This window comes from Harpia harpyja, chromosome 22, assembly GCF_026419915.1.
Source record: "Harpia harpyja isolate bHarHar1 chromosome 22, bHarHar1 primary haplotype, whole genome shotgun sequence".
Classification (NCBI taxonomy): Eukaryota; Metazoa; Chordata; class Aves; order Accipitriformes; family Accipitridae; genus Harpia; species Harpia harpyja.
The window spans coordinates 7,698,485-7,713,021 of record NC_068961.1 but is presented as its reverse complement, the minus strand read 5'-3'; positions in this window follow the sequence as shown (position 1 = coordinate 7,713,021).

The following is a 14,537-nucleotide window of genomic DNA, read 5'->3' as shown; positions in this document are numbered from 1 at the left end:
AGTATTGGCAGCATAGACAGACTGCCAACATCCTGCCCCCTTACCAACATCAGCAGTGTAGGCAGGATGCTGTCCATATTATTCATGTAAGGTATGATCCTCTCAAATGACACTGCCATTGTTGCAGCCAAGGGGTGCTGTGACTCTTACCCAAAAGGCATTTGCATGACTGGCTGTTGCTGACAGATGCCCTGGGCACCAAGTCTCCCTGGCTGTCCACCGGAGCCGTGGCATCGCTTACGATGCCATGTTTGCTCTCAGTGATGGGGTCAGTGGCCGTATGGGCGCGTTGTTTCTCATCTTTCCTACTGCCTCAATAAAGCTTTATCTTATAACATGTCATCAGACTCCATTACTGTTCAGACCACATAATTACGTCTGAATTAATAATGATTCTTTGATTAGACTGTTAGGATTTCGGTTATGCTAACAGTAATGTCTATCAGATGTGTTTCCTTTTTGCCCATAAGAACACATTGAACATAACAGACCATGGAGGCCATGCCTCCCTTAAGCTCTGAATGGGTCTTATCATGGAATTGTTGCTTAAAAGATGATAATGTCATCACCATGAGAGTTGTCATATCCTAATAATACTTATGTGCGGAAATTTAAGGATGTATTTGCATTGGTACATTCTGGCTTGGTACACATGCCTTTGAAGGTGGGGCAGAATACGAAGGACTTAGACCAGATCCTTCTCTGGCGTGTTTCCTCTTCACCTCCTATGTCACATCAGACTCGTGAAAAATTGGTTCTGAGATATCAGCTTTGCCCTTGCTGAGAAAAGGGAACTTTGGTTCCAAAGCACCGTTTTGAGTATAAAATATTAAAGGGCAGGTTGATAGAGGCTGGACTTTGCAATGATCAAGTTCCTTTACCTTAAATTCTTGTGTTTGTGGGTATATAGAACATGATAGCCTAAGGGAGTGCTTGCTTACCAGCCGAATTATTCCCAGTTTTGCAGGTTTATTTCCCCATCTAATAGAAAAATGTAGTGAAAATGAATACTGAGTGGCAGTGTTGAGTCTGAACAGAACATGAAGTAGTGGCATTCTTGGGCTAATGTGATATGAAAGTCTTATCATAACAGTAACTTTCTATCATGTCTTATTAGTCTTGCACTATGTTGAGTTAGCTGGTATTCTTTAATATAATTTGAATGTTAGTAATGGGATGAGACTTTTCTTTTACCATAACAAATACCAGTGTAACATGATGGTGATACGACATGATGTAAAATTACTAATAATAAACTTTACAGCCCCTTTTCCTAACTGAAGACATTTTTGGCACAACTAAACCTTTACTTTTCCAAGACCATGCTTGTATGTTTCTGGATGGCAAGAAGATGAATTATTCCCAGGGAGACAGAATTGGTTTTCCCCTTCTGACTACTTCTAAAACCTATTTCATGTCTTCAGTGTTTTTCTTCTTTTTTTTTAAAGATTGTTTTGAGAGGAAGGGTATGAGAAAAAATATTAATCAAACTGACTATCTTGTAAAGGATATATAACTATTAATTCTTGGCAAAATAAAAGCAATTTAAACATATGTAAAAAAATGAAAAGTCTGAAAGGTAACTTCTTTTACATAGACTTTATTTATTAATGGCACTTTTCAGCCTCAAATGAAGCCTGAATTTTTAACTGAACAATTCTTTGACATTTGGTTTTGTTAAGCTATTAAATTCCAGAACAAAATTTTATTGGGGTGGGGAACAAATATTAAAAAAAAGTAAACAAAACCCCAAGCAGCTGATGACAAAGACATAAGTATTTACACCAGAATTTTTCCTAAAATTGTAAATTTCTTACCATTTTATACTATTATTATCATCATCATCATCATCATCATCATTATTATTATTATTACCCAACTGCAAAAAGGTAAGAGTTATCATGGAATGGAATTGTCTAATGAGTTCCAATACACCTACATTATTAAAAACAAGTGTTGCACAGCAAGCTTGATTAAAGTTCTTCTTTGAGCATTTGATTTTGCACCCTTATTAGAGTTTCTGTAAGTAAGACTATTTTTTGTTTGTATAACCCATAATTAGCGACAAATTTTCTGTCAGTGCAAAAACCTTTTATGGGATGTATATACATCCCAGTAATCCTGCATAAAGAAGTGAATGCTTTTCATTTTACTTCTATTACTTGTGATTCCAGAAATAATTATTAACTTTCATAGTATAGTACTAATATTATTACATTTGTATAAGTTTCTTGGAGAATTGTCAGCCAGACATACTGGTTAATCAGCACCTTACCCATGGGATTTAAGACTGCATTTGAACTTTCAGAACCTGTCTTTAATTTTCTTAAATTAAAACTAATTTCATGACTGTGATCACTTATTTGATTCACAAGCACCATGAGCTGATCAGAGAATTCACAATGGCATTACTGATTTGGTTATCACCTGAATTAAGTCATTATCAAACACCATTCACTTCCAAGCAGCCAGACAAGGATAAAAAGAAGATATTTTAATTTCAACTAAGCAAGGAAAGAAAAAAAAAATGGATAGAACAGGGAAAACCAGGTGATAGAAATATTACAGTGAAACAGGTTAAATAATCCACAAGATACATTCTCATGCCTTGACGTTTAAATATTTGCATTATTTTTACTCTTTATTTGTACCTGTGAGATTATGCACAGCAGCATTTCCCTGAAGCAAATATACAACCATAAATGGAAAATATAACTAAAAAGTTGAATGAACTAACCAAAGTTCAGACAATTCGAGGAATCCTACTGATGCCTGACATCGAATACTTAGTATGTGAAACCTCAGGAGGTTTAAGAGCAAGATTCTTCTAAGCCACCAGGTATCAGATCTAGCTCAGGTTTATGCAGCGTAAGCAACTTGTGTAAGGTATAGAGTCAGCACCACAGCTATGGCCCTCATGCTTATTTGACCCATGGAAGAGCACTTGAAATTCAATTTATTGAACTGCTGCTGCTGAGGAGCAAGGGGTTGGGCTATTCTATATGAAGCAATGGCTAGAGATAGAACCAGGGAGAGGAGCAATGAGAGGGAAAGCAAGGCAAAGGAAGGCAAAGCAAGGCAAAAGATGAGGAAAGCAGAGCAGAGAAAGAGAAGAAAAGAAGTAGTATCCACTTTAAAAAGCTTGAAAAAAACAGAGTGCTTTCAAGGTGCTTTTGGCTAGCAGTACCTAAAATAACAGCTAGACATCTAGTCTCTCAGACACAAAGTCCTTCTGTAATTCTAACCCATAAGTGGTTTTCAAAATCCCACTAGGCACTTACCTTCATCTTTAGCTGCCTACATACCTTTAACACAGCACTCTAAGCCTCCTTTAATTGCTCCTCTGAGTTTCCTACCTCACAACCATGCTGAGTGAATAAATGTATGGAGGATTTGAAGCAGTCTGATACCTTGGTAATGAGGGAAGAAGGAGCATAGAAATATCACAAATGGACAGACTAAAGAAAGCATTCTTAACTGCTTAAATGAAGCTTCCTGCTTTAGACCACCAGCAGCTTTAATCTCTCAGTGCTGTCAGAAAGACCAATAGCCCTTTTGATCTTCTAGTGTATTCTTGAGTGCAGTTACTACCTAATTAATACTGATGAAGGATAGTTTAATTTGGAACAGAAGGTTTTGTGTGAATGATATAGCCCAAAGGAATTAGTTGTCCAGGATTTATCTTGTGAAAGATTTATCTTATTTAGCTTCTAAATGTTTCCTGAAGGAAAACAGTTATACTCTATTGCTATATAAAATATAGCAAACTATTTCCCACTAAAAATACAGTTTTGATATGAATTATAACAGAAAAAAAAAGAAATAAAAGGAAATGTACTTTCAGCAGGCTCTGACCAGCTTTAATAATACTGACAAATGCTGTAGAACTAGAACACAAAGCCAGCAGGTCACAAAAAGCTTAAAAAGTATGGTCTAGCTCAAGTAAAATTTGACATATCTTAAAAGCCAGCCATAGCAACAGGCAAATTTTAGGGCCTACAGGATGCATCCATCCTAATGTTAGGTGTCTAAATCTTAGCTAGTCACTCTGGGCTCCCCTTGCTATCTATAGTAAGAAATGGGCATTCTTAAATAATATTTTATCAAAACTATTTTGCCGGTTTATGTGAGAATAAGATAAACTGCACTCTGGAAGTTCTCCTTTTCATCATGACCTATTAGGGAGTCTAAATGAAATGTCAAAACTGGGAGAAATGAAGCCACCTAGTCTTCCCAGACTTGAGCTCCCACACTTGATCTCCACCAGAACCTTGAACTTGCGGTAAACACTGAGGTATCCTAAGTTGTGTGCAAAGTGTGTCTCTTTAGTTGAGTCTGAAATCCAAAACTGATGCAAAGATGCCTCTCTGAGTCTTTCCCAAAGAAAAGTAGAGTAGATGATAGAATGAGAGTTTCCAGGGAAGTGTTTTGATCCACTCTGAAATCTCCTCCTGAAGAAAGGCAGGGTACTGAGTTGGTGGGCAGACTACTGTCCTTCCCAGAATAAAACAACGTTCTTTATTGGAGTAGCTGAAGACCGAGAAGATATGAGGACCCAAGTCTCGTTCACCCTGAGAAGATCCAAATACCTCTTTCCTACCTTCTAAGAGTCTTTCCAAGGTACCCATCGACAAAATAGTCTGGGTGAGGGTCCAGGAGGAGTGTGGGTACCTTGTGTCCTTCAGACTGACCTGCGGTCACCCTGCAGCCAAGAATCTGAGACTAATAGACCCAGATGGAGAACAAGCAGAGGGGAATGAGATTACATCTCAATGGATATCCCCCATGTTGAATTTATTTTCTTTTTCAATCACCTCAATGCATGAACAGTCCAAGGAGCACCCAGATTGGCACCCAGAACTCCTGCTGTCAGCTTTGTGTTCTAGCCTGCAGGCTACAAAAGCAGAGCTTCTCCTTGTAGGCCACAAATGTTTCTTTCAATGCTAAAAAAATTCATTCAGTATTTCATTCCAGTCTCAATAACAAATATTTTCCTTTCCCTTTTCTCTTTCATGATGTACCCTTATTCCTTTTTGTTTTTTCCTTTCTTCTTTTTTTTTCATATTGGTTTTTCCTCAATAGTTCCACTAAGCAGTAAAATACAGAGGTTGAAATGCAATTATAGAAGTAATGTACATTTATAGCAAGACGTATATCTGTTTCAAATAAAAGCTTTTCTTTTCCTTTTCTGGTAAAAAAAAAAGGCATGTTTGAAGAAAGGGTTCTGCTCTTTTTTTGCCTGCAACACATAAATTTTTTGGCTACAAAAACTCCTGCAGGAAGGAAGTCAGCTTTCATCTTTAGAAAAGGCTTATGTAATGTTCCAAGACTATAAAGTAAATGAAGAAAGATTTCACACATTATTCCAAAGTTAGTACTTAGATATAAGATCTTGCTCCCGTGTTTGAAGTTGGCTAGAAGACCCCATTACTTCTCACCTGCTGCCTCACCCCTAACATATCATCAAGCCATTCAAGTAGAACCTCAAGGAAGAAGAAAACACAATATTATCTTATTTCTAATTTACTGTATTGATGCCATGAAGATGCAGTTTGCAACTTCCTTTGTAACTGGGAGGATTTTTACAAGTGATAGAATATGGTTTGGGGCAGAAAATGAAGAGATGCCTTTGCGATTCTCCCCACCTCTGTAGCAGATCTCGATTGCCTCTGGTAAAACATAGTTAATGTGATTTGCAAATACAGTTTTCTAAAAGTCCTTCTCAATCATCTTTGCACAGACATGAATCTCGGCAGGGTATAGGACAGAGCACTTTAACCCTTTCGGTGGACACTCAACTTTAAGAAAAATAATTCTCAGAGGGTGAGTACTCTTCTAAGAACAAAATACTTAGAAAATATTTAACTTCTCTATTCTCTATATTATTTAAATCTCCTGTGCTACTTTGCAGGAACTACTTATATTTTTATCTTTTTTGATGCCAGTCACACTATTTTCATGCTTGCTTTCTCTCTTTCTCTCCTATATGCCTTTCCTTTACTTTGTTTTGTAAAAGCCTACCCCGCCAAAAGACTAAGCATAAAGATTTGCTCTTAAAACCAAGAAGAGTATCTGGAAAGCCTGTGGACTTGGCTTTGGACATAATCTGAAGAATTACTTCATAAAATAAAACAATAATCTTTTTGGAAAATGGTGATAATTCTTCACAGTTTTTGGAAGTATCATTACAGATTAAGCACATCTTTAATTATTTTAATGAAAAACTTTACCAAGTTAAACTGAAGCAGCTGAAACTAAACTAAACTAAATTGACTACTTCAAGCTAGTAAGCAAAACACTGGCTCTGCCTGTGTGCATACATGTATATATGTCTAAATAAATAAATAAGTAAATTTATATTTATATATAAAGCCCACAATAATACTTTGTTGATATATGAAATGCATTTATGATTCATTTTCCAGACCACAGGAAAGAATGCAAGTATATGCATGTTATAAAAGTAATACCTCTATATCTTGCACAGTGATCAGCTATATCTAGCAAAGCTGAGATTTAGTAACTTGTAGATAAGTTTTCCATAGAAAGTGAGGAAATTCATCATTGAAATGTGTAAAAGGACAAAGGAAACAGCATTTGAAAACAGACTATACAATCTGTCATGGGGATCAAGCAGGTGATCCATCTGCAGCTGGTTAGGAACTTTTCTATAATTTTCAGTCAAAAAGTGAGAAGTCCTTAAACATGAATATTTCTGTGAGAGTGCATTACTTTTAAAGTAATATGCATCTGTTCAAGCTGTGTACCTCCAAGAGGTCAAATATGTGATGATCCCAAGAAGGTACTTCTACCCTGTCTTATGTAGCCCTGTAAGTGCCCCTGAAGTGTGGCCCATTTAAATTATTTTTCTGTGGCTTCTTTTTTATTAAAAACCTTTTGAAATTCTTTGTTTCTTCTTGATGTGATACAAGATTTTTTTTTTTTTTTTAAATCTCAGAATGTTTCGCTTGCTGGAACAGTCAACAATCACTTCCAGGTACAGTTATTCTTTTCTGTTCCTAATGTTTGTTCAGATACCTTTATTCATCTATTTAATGACTAGTGTGGCTGCAGTAGATCTCATGAAATATATTGTTCACAGACTGCTAGAGCCTTCCAGTATGTGTGGAGCACATTCAGCACCTACAGAAATCAAATACAACATCCAGCTTTCGTTTCTTATTTTTATCATTCCCAGGTCTCAGACTAGAAAAGTATTTTCTGGCATACAGAATATTTGAGATGATTAAATCTCAGAAAAGGTTTGTGAGGAGGTAAAAAGAATCTTTCGTTTAATTTAACACTACAATTCTGACTGTAAAAGAACAGTGCTAAAACATTTTCAGAAGAATGGTGCCATGATCTGAAATAGAAAAACCTGTGACTATGTAATTACACTGTCATGGAGAAAACAATTTGCAAATACTGAAAGATAAGATCACATTTGAGGCTGCTGATAAATACTTTGTTCCAGCCTGAAGGAATAATAATGTTCTATTGTCCTTTAATAAGGTTAGACCTGCTGCATTTTTTTTTTCCCATGTGTGCTCCTCTGAGGTCTTGCTGTGAGTTTACACAGTCATTTTGAAAAGTTATGCTTTCTTGTGTGACATTAATGGAAAACTTGCATGAAGGTAATTGGAATACAAGGCATTAACTCTGTAATGAGGGTAAATGAAATCTGAACAATGTTTAATTAATGATTAAATTTGTTTATTCTTTATCTTAGTGTTCCCCTATTTTGGGGATCCTTAAAGCAAAAAATTAAGAAAATTTGAGTTTTTTAATACAAACTGTACTATAAATTCAGAACTGTCACATTTAGAAAGCAGGAAACAGAAAAATATTTTGAAAGCTTTTTTTCTTTCTCTTTTCAATTGGATGGAATTCTGTTCATTTGGGGAATATCATGGAACCCTCAAAAACCCCCTAGCACAGGCCTGAGACCTCAGATTTTTAGAAAACGTGACAATATCCATAGCTCTTATTCTGTTATCTATTGTAGTCTCTACAGCTAGTATTTAACAGAAAGTAGAAATGTTCTCCAAATAAGAATTCTTAGCACTCATAAAGTAGCGTTGCCTTAACTTTTGTTAAAAGGGTTTAAATTTCAAGGATTATTTAGTTTTATAGGCACGGAAAATGAAGTTACAAAAGCTTTCTCTGAACAGATGCTCACCTGCTTGTACAAACACAGTACAGGACTGGGAGAAGGCCTGTGTCCTAAGTACACAGGTTGAGTGTGAAGGGTTCAAACATTCATTGCTTATGAAGAGGTAGGTCTGTTCCCATATGTACACTGGTTACCTCTCTTTCGATAGTGACTTTTTCCTGTGCAGCTTTCTGAATTTTCTGAAAAAGAAGAAACACAACCCAGTAACATTCCAAGGAAACATAATCTGAAGGATTTGTGTGTGTATGTGTGTGTCCCCTCAAAGAGCACTCTGGTTGAAAGCCAGAAAGCTAAACTTTTTCAAATAATGACTTTGCACAATAGGCGCTGAGGGAGCTGCTTTCAAGTGGAATTGCTTCCCTAGAGGGTTAGGTGTGCCAGTGCATATTTCATTTTGATTTCTCTTTGGGACTAGTTCACACATATATGGTATAAGTACTTGGTGTCTGTTAGTTTGGGTGAAGTTACCCCTCTCCTGACAGGAAGGAATGATAGACATACACTATAACTGGTACAAGCTCACTGCTAAAGATTCTGCAAAAGCAGAACTGAGCCACAGGAGAGGGCCAGCAGCATGTGCCTTAAGGCAGGTTATTCATGGTAAAAAATAAACAATTTTTTTCCAGTGAATGATACCAGGATGGTTTTCAGAAATGCACAATGTATATTTTTAGATTCCAGATGTCCAACAGCAGTGTGGATTATTGAAAGGATGCTGATGAAATGTATAAACAGCTTCCTCATACATTCCTGTGCAGATGTCAATCTGTATTGCAGACAGTAAGAGAGAGAATGAGTCTTTCTGGCAGCCATAAAACATTGTCAATATATTTTAAATACTGTTTCAGGGATGATTTTTTAAAGCAATTCAAGGTTTTTCTAAAATTATCTGACTACTGAGGACAAAAGAACAGAATCATTCGCATTCACATCGTGATGCCTTTCTTATGCAGGCACCATTTATGTCTTGCAATAAAGCATTACAGACTGACTACTGTGATTTTTTTTTCCCAGAAACTTAAATCCAGAATTGTAGATAGAGCACTGCTGGGGATTATCAGTGGGATGGATGAGTCTGGCATGAGTGTTATTCTTGGTTTGGCTTCATTAAATGAGCCATTACCAGGAAAGACAAGTTGTTGTATACTTTTATTTCCTTCCACTGTTTCCTCTATCAAATCAATAAGACTGTTTTGTAACTTTGCTTATAGCACTGGTTCTAACTCCATTTCATGACTATTGGAAATAGTTCATTAGCTTTTAAAATGACAAGGAGGAAAAGTGCTCTTAAGCTGCAGAAGTGGACTGCTGTTGTTTTAGAACTGTGAATATCCTCTATTCTATGTCATGATACATAAGTAAAGGTTAGTAAATAAAAAACATAGTAATTCTATTATATAGCATTGTTTAAAGCCCTCAGATTAAAAAACAAAACAAACCAAAATACCCCCAAACTAGAAACCTATGGATAGGTTCTAGACAGTGACAAGATTACTGTTCACAGAGCAGTCTATACATTAAATTTTCAGGAATCGCTTATTTTCCTAGTGATTTCTTGTCATATTCAAAATTATTATGCCACAGGTTACTATCAAGTAATGTGGATCCATGGGAAGAAATGTTTCACATCTGTTAAATACCTCAGAAAAAACAGTTAAATGAATATGATTTCCCATTTTCCTTAGCACTTAAGATGGTGGTTTTCAGAGATGTCCTTAATGAGTGACTAAAGAGGAACCATGTCTTTCCTCTCCTGATGCACTAACAGCATCTTGAAGAACTTACTCTCCCACCACGTGACAGAAGAGACAACATGTTGTCTCTACGTCCTGCCACAGCAGACATCTCTAATTTACTGACTGATAACATCAGTAGCACTTTAGCAGGATTTAGTTAATGAGTGAATAATTTGAAAAACTGTTCAGTATTTTTTCCTCAAATCATGTCCTGAAATTTGATTATGATAGATGATTTTTTTTTCTGTAACTCAACTGTAATTAACTAAAAGTGTTTCTTAGAGCTTGGTAACAATTACTCTTTCATTAGATCTTATTTAAACTAAGACTTCTTTTTTTTTTTCCCTTTTGAGACTTTCTTATCTTCTAACATTTTCAAAGAATTGGAAAAAAAGTATTTCACTAAAACACCAGAAAATGCCCACAATGTGAACAAACCCACCTTTTTTTTTTCCTGATTACTTGACAAAATATTCTTACCATTTTCCATGCCTAAAATATCTCAGTTAGACATCATGTGCAGAACAATACAATAAAATATCATTTTAACAGTACAGGAATGGCACAGAAAAATTCATACCAGGCTTATTTAGACAAGATGTTTGAAACATTTTCTATTACCTCAGTGTGACAGTGAGTTCTGCTTTAATATCGTATAAACAATAAAACATCTCAATAAAATGTGAATGGATGTTTCCAAACTTCTTCTTTGTGCTGAAGATTAAGTTTTGTTGCTACATTGTTTAAGCTGGCAGACAATAGATGCTTCATTTGTCAGATTGTTTGGCTTTGATATTCTTTGACATTATTTTAAAGATGTGTTTGTCATATCTGATAATGGGGTGACTGTGAAACTGGTACTCCTAGTGCTTCACAGGATTCCTTACTCACAAGTTTATCAGAATTCAGTCATTTGCAACCAAAAATTATTGTGCCCTAACTAAATTTTTTATAGTGTAGGTGCCATATTAATAATAAATAATAATAAAAAAAGATTCCTTATCTTTTAAAAGGTAAGGAACTTTTGCTGTAGGTAATAATAAGAAGCAGGCGTCTCAGCTATTCTGATTCATTCATTTTGTACTCTGCAGGTGGAGATGTCACTGCAGAAATATCAGGAATGTTAACACTGACTTCTGACCAGAGAAAGACATGTTGGCTATCAGAGATATTTTTCTCTAGGCTTGCATTTTCTGCCTTCACACATTTTACAACATTGTTGCAATTTACTATTTTAACATTTTGTCTTCAATTTACGTACTGTTAACTTCAGATTACCCTTGGATATTGTTATACCTTTTTTGACCAGTAACTTAGCAATTAGATTAAACATATGAAAGATAGCAGCTTTTTTGTTGTTGTTCTTTGAAGCAACTCACTTGATTATGTCCTTCTGCAATAGTTTCTGTAGTAGTAAAGTCAGCCAAAACAGAAGAGGAATGTCTCATTTCACCATCTAAGAACTGGCTTTTAACTGAAGAATTGTTAGAGTGTGTTAGGTAAATAAAGATCTATATACCAACTTGCTGCATCTCTAACTACTTTATAGTTATGCAATATATGTTGATTAGCACTGTAGAAGCTTATTTTTTCTGTTGTTTTTTTTTTTCATATCTCTATCTTCATCTTTCCAGGATGCATTTAAATTACATATGAAAGCTTGGCAATAGTTGCAGAAAGAGAACCGCATCGCTCTGTCATGGGAAAGTTGACAGCATATTAAGAAAAAAGGTACGTTCTGTATTAAAGCAGTATTTAAATAGACCCAGTGGGAAATCACAGTTTTTATGCACTGACAAACATGCATATATACACATTTAATTACGTCTTATGTTAGACCATGCAGAGCATGTGCGCAAACACACACCCACACACCCCCATACCCCCATTCACAATGTTCAAAATAACATCAAAAAACTTCTAAAACTGCTAGTAGCTGCCGGTAGCTGCCTTATAGTATTTCTTGACTTTTGTTTACATTGTTCTCAAGGTTTGGATGCAAGAGGGAAATCCCCCTGAATAAGAAATTCCTCTCAGCTAAGCATTCTTAACATAACTTTACCCTTGAACATAAGAGGTCAAGAGGCCAAGTGATCCCTAAGATTCATTATTTTCTGTTCAGTTGAATGAATTATTCCATTCAAATCAAATTATCTCCTTTATATTACAATAAAATTAAGATGAGCTCTGTACCCTTATGAATAATTAGCATCATCAGAAACAGCATGGAAATGGTTTTGAGTGCAAAAAAGCCACCACAGAAGCATTTTAATTGAATGCAATGCTGATGAATGTCTGATGAGGAATAAAGGGCTATTTCCTCCAGTATTTTGAGTTTATGCCAAGGTTTACCTACTTAATAAGAGCTTTGAATTTATCGTCATTGTGTATCATCTTTTTCAAATGAAAAAGTGAATTCTGTCAAGTACCTTGTTTACATTTGCCAACTTTATATCATGCCATCTGATAAAAGATGCTAAATTTAATGCAATTCAAAGGCAGTTTCCTTGGTCTTTGACAACTAGTTTCCAGTGAAATGCAGTTGAGAAAGATAGACGAGAGGAATTGTAAAGAGTGGAGAGCTTGACCAGGGTAGCAATTCAGTGAAGAGAAATGGAATGCCTTTGCTGGACATCACAGAGCTTAAAAATTTTGTTACGATGTTCAGCTGTCATGCAAGCACAAGAACTCCCATTTTGATGGTAGTCAATGGAATATGTTATTTCAGACGTTACTCAGCTAAATAGTATCCTGCTAGGCAAAGTTTTATGATGTAGCTATTAGAGTACAACATCCCAGAAGCAGTAGCAGAAGACACAGGTATGTCTGACTTGAACTAGAAGGGAGAGAACATACAGATTTCCCCAAACTGGTAAGAACATATTCGCTGTAATACCAAATTGCGTGTAGCCAGGTCAGCCCAATGCTGTTGCTCAGAAGCTAGGCTTTGTAGCCTGATTGCATCCCTGTGTTAGCATAGCTTACCGAGTTTCCAGAACACAAGTTAGTGTTCCTGTCTAGCTGCACCTCTCTTTGACATCACATGGCTTTGACTCTGGTCAGTATTAGCTCAAGGATCTCTGTGCTGCATTGCTCTAAATAGACAGGGTTACACGCACAGCATTTTCAAAACACCAGCTGAAATTAGACTTGCTAAATACAACACTCAAGGCAGTTGCTGCCTGAAAATGTTTATGACCTGAAAGTTGGAGCTTTCTTCCTCAATCATACAGCACTGTGCACATGTGCTCCACTGTATCTCCCTAGGCTGGAAGTAGTAGTGTCTTGTGTCCCGTCTTCTGTCTTCATTCTTGTGTTCACGCTAAGGTGGATTTTAACATAGCTAGTTGATAAAGGGTTCGAGGATACACTTAAACGTCATAAGCAGTGCAAACAAATGACATGCAAATTTTTTTTCAAACTCACTGTGCATGACACTAGGAAAGCAACAAATTTTGCTGATGAGACATCAATTTGACAGTTGGGCAATAATGACTACTGGCAGGCATCTAAGAAATTGGTATACAAGAATTTCCACTGATAATTGAAATTAGATCATCACAAAGTGTATCTCTTACTGAGGATTTACAACCTAGCTTGTGAGTCAGTCGAACCTTCATATTATATAATACTGTTTCAACCCACAGAAAGAAATAGTAAATCAGAAAAAAAACCCCAACCAACCAACCAAAAATACCCTAAAACAAACAAAACCACTCCAGAGCTCTCCCTCCATGTGTTGTCTAAATCCAATACCATAAACATTTTTCAAATGTCATGTAATGTAGATTTTACTGGAGTAATCTATAACACAAACTTTAAAAAGCAGTCTTGTATCACAGTCAAATAACACATCACATTTTTTTAAAAGGTATTGAACAATGATCATTTCTGGAAACAGAAATTTTTTATTAAATGTTTTAAGTAGAAAGAATTAAGTCAAATTGCTCAGCTAACAGCCTCATGTCCTAAGTGTTTTCAGTCAATGAAAAACGGGGCCTTATAATGATAAAAGTCTTATTCAGGGTGTGAACTCCTGGTTCTTGAATGAATTTAATTAGGTGGCATTGCAGTGTCTGATCAGTCAGTTTTGTAGCCAATTACTTTGATGAGACTTGAGTAGCCAATTCACCAGGTTCCTGAAGTAGGCAGACAAAAGTCAAAAGACAATTTCTAGTAGATGTCTGTCCTGGTTTCAGCTGGGATAGAGTTAACTGTCTTCCTAGTAGCTGGTACGGTGCTATGTTTTGAGTTCAGTATGTGAAGAATGTTGATAACACTGATGTTTTCAGTTGTTGCTCAGTAGTGTTTAGACTAATGTCAAGGATTTTTCAGCTTCTCATGCCCAGCCAGTGAGAAAGCTGGAGGGGCACAAGAAGTTGGCACAGGACACAGCCAGGGCAGCTGACCCAAACTGGCCGACGGTGTATTCCATACCATGGGACGTCCCATCCAGTATAGGAACGGGGAAGTGGGGGGCAGGGATTCGCCGCTCGGGGACTGGCTGGGTGTCGGTCGGCGGGTGGTGAGCAATTGCACTGCGCATCATTTGTACATTCCAATCCTTTCATTATTGCTGTTGTCATTTTATTAGTGTTATCATTATCATTATTAGCTGCTTCTTTTCT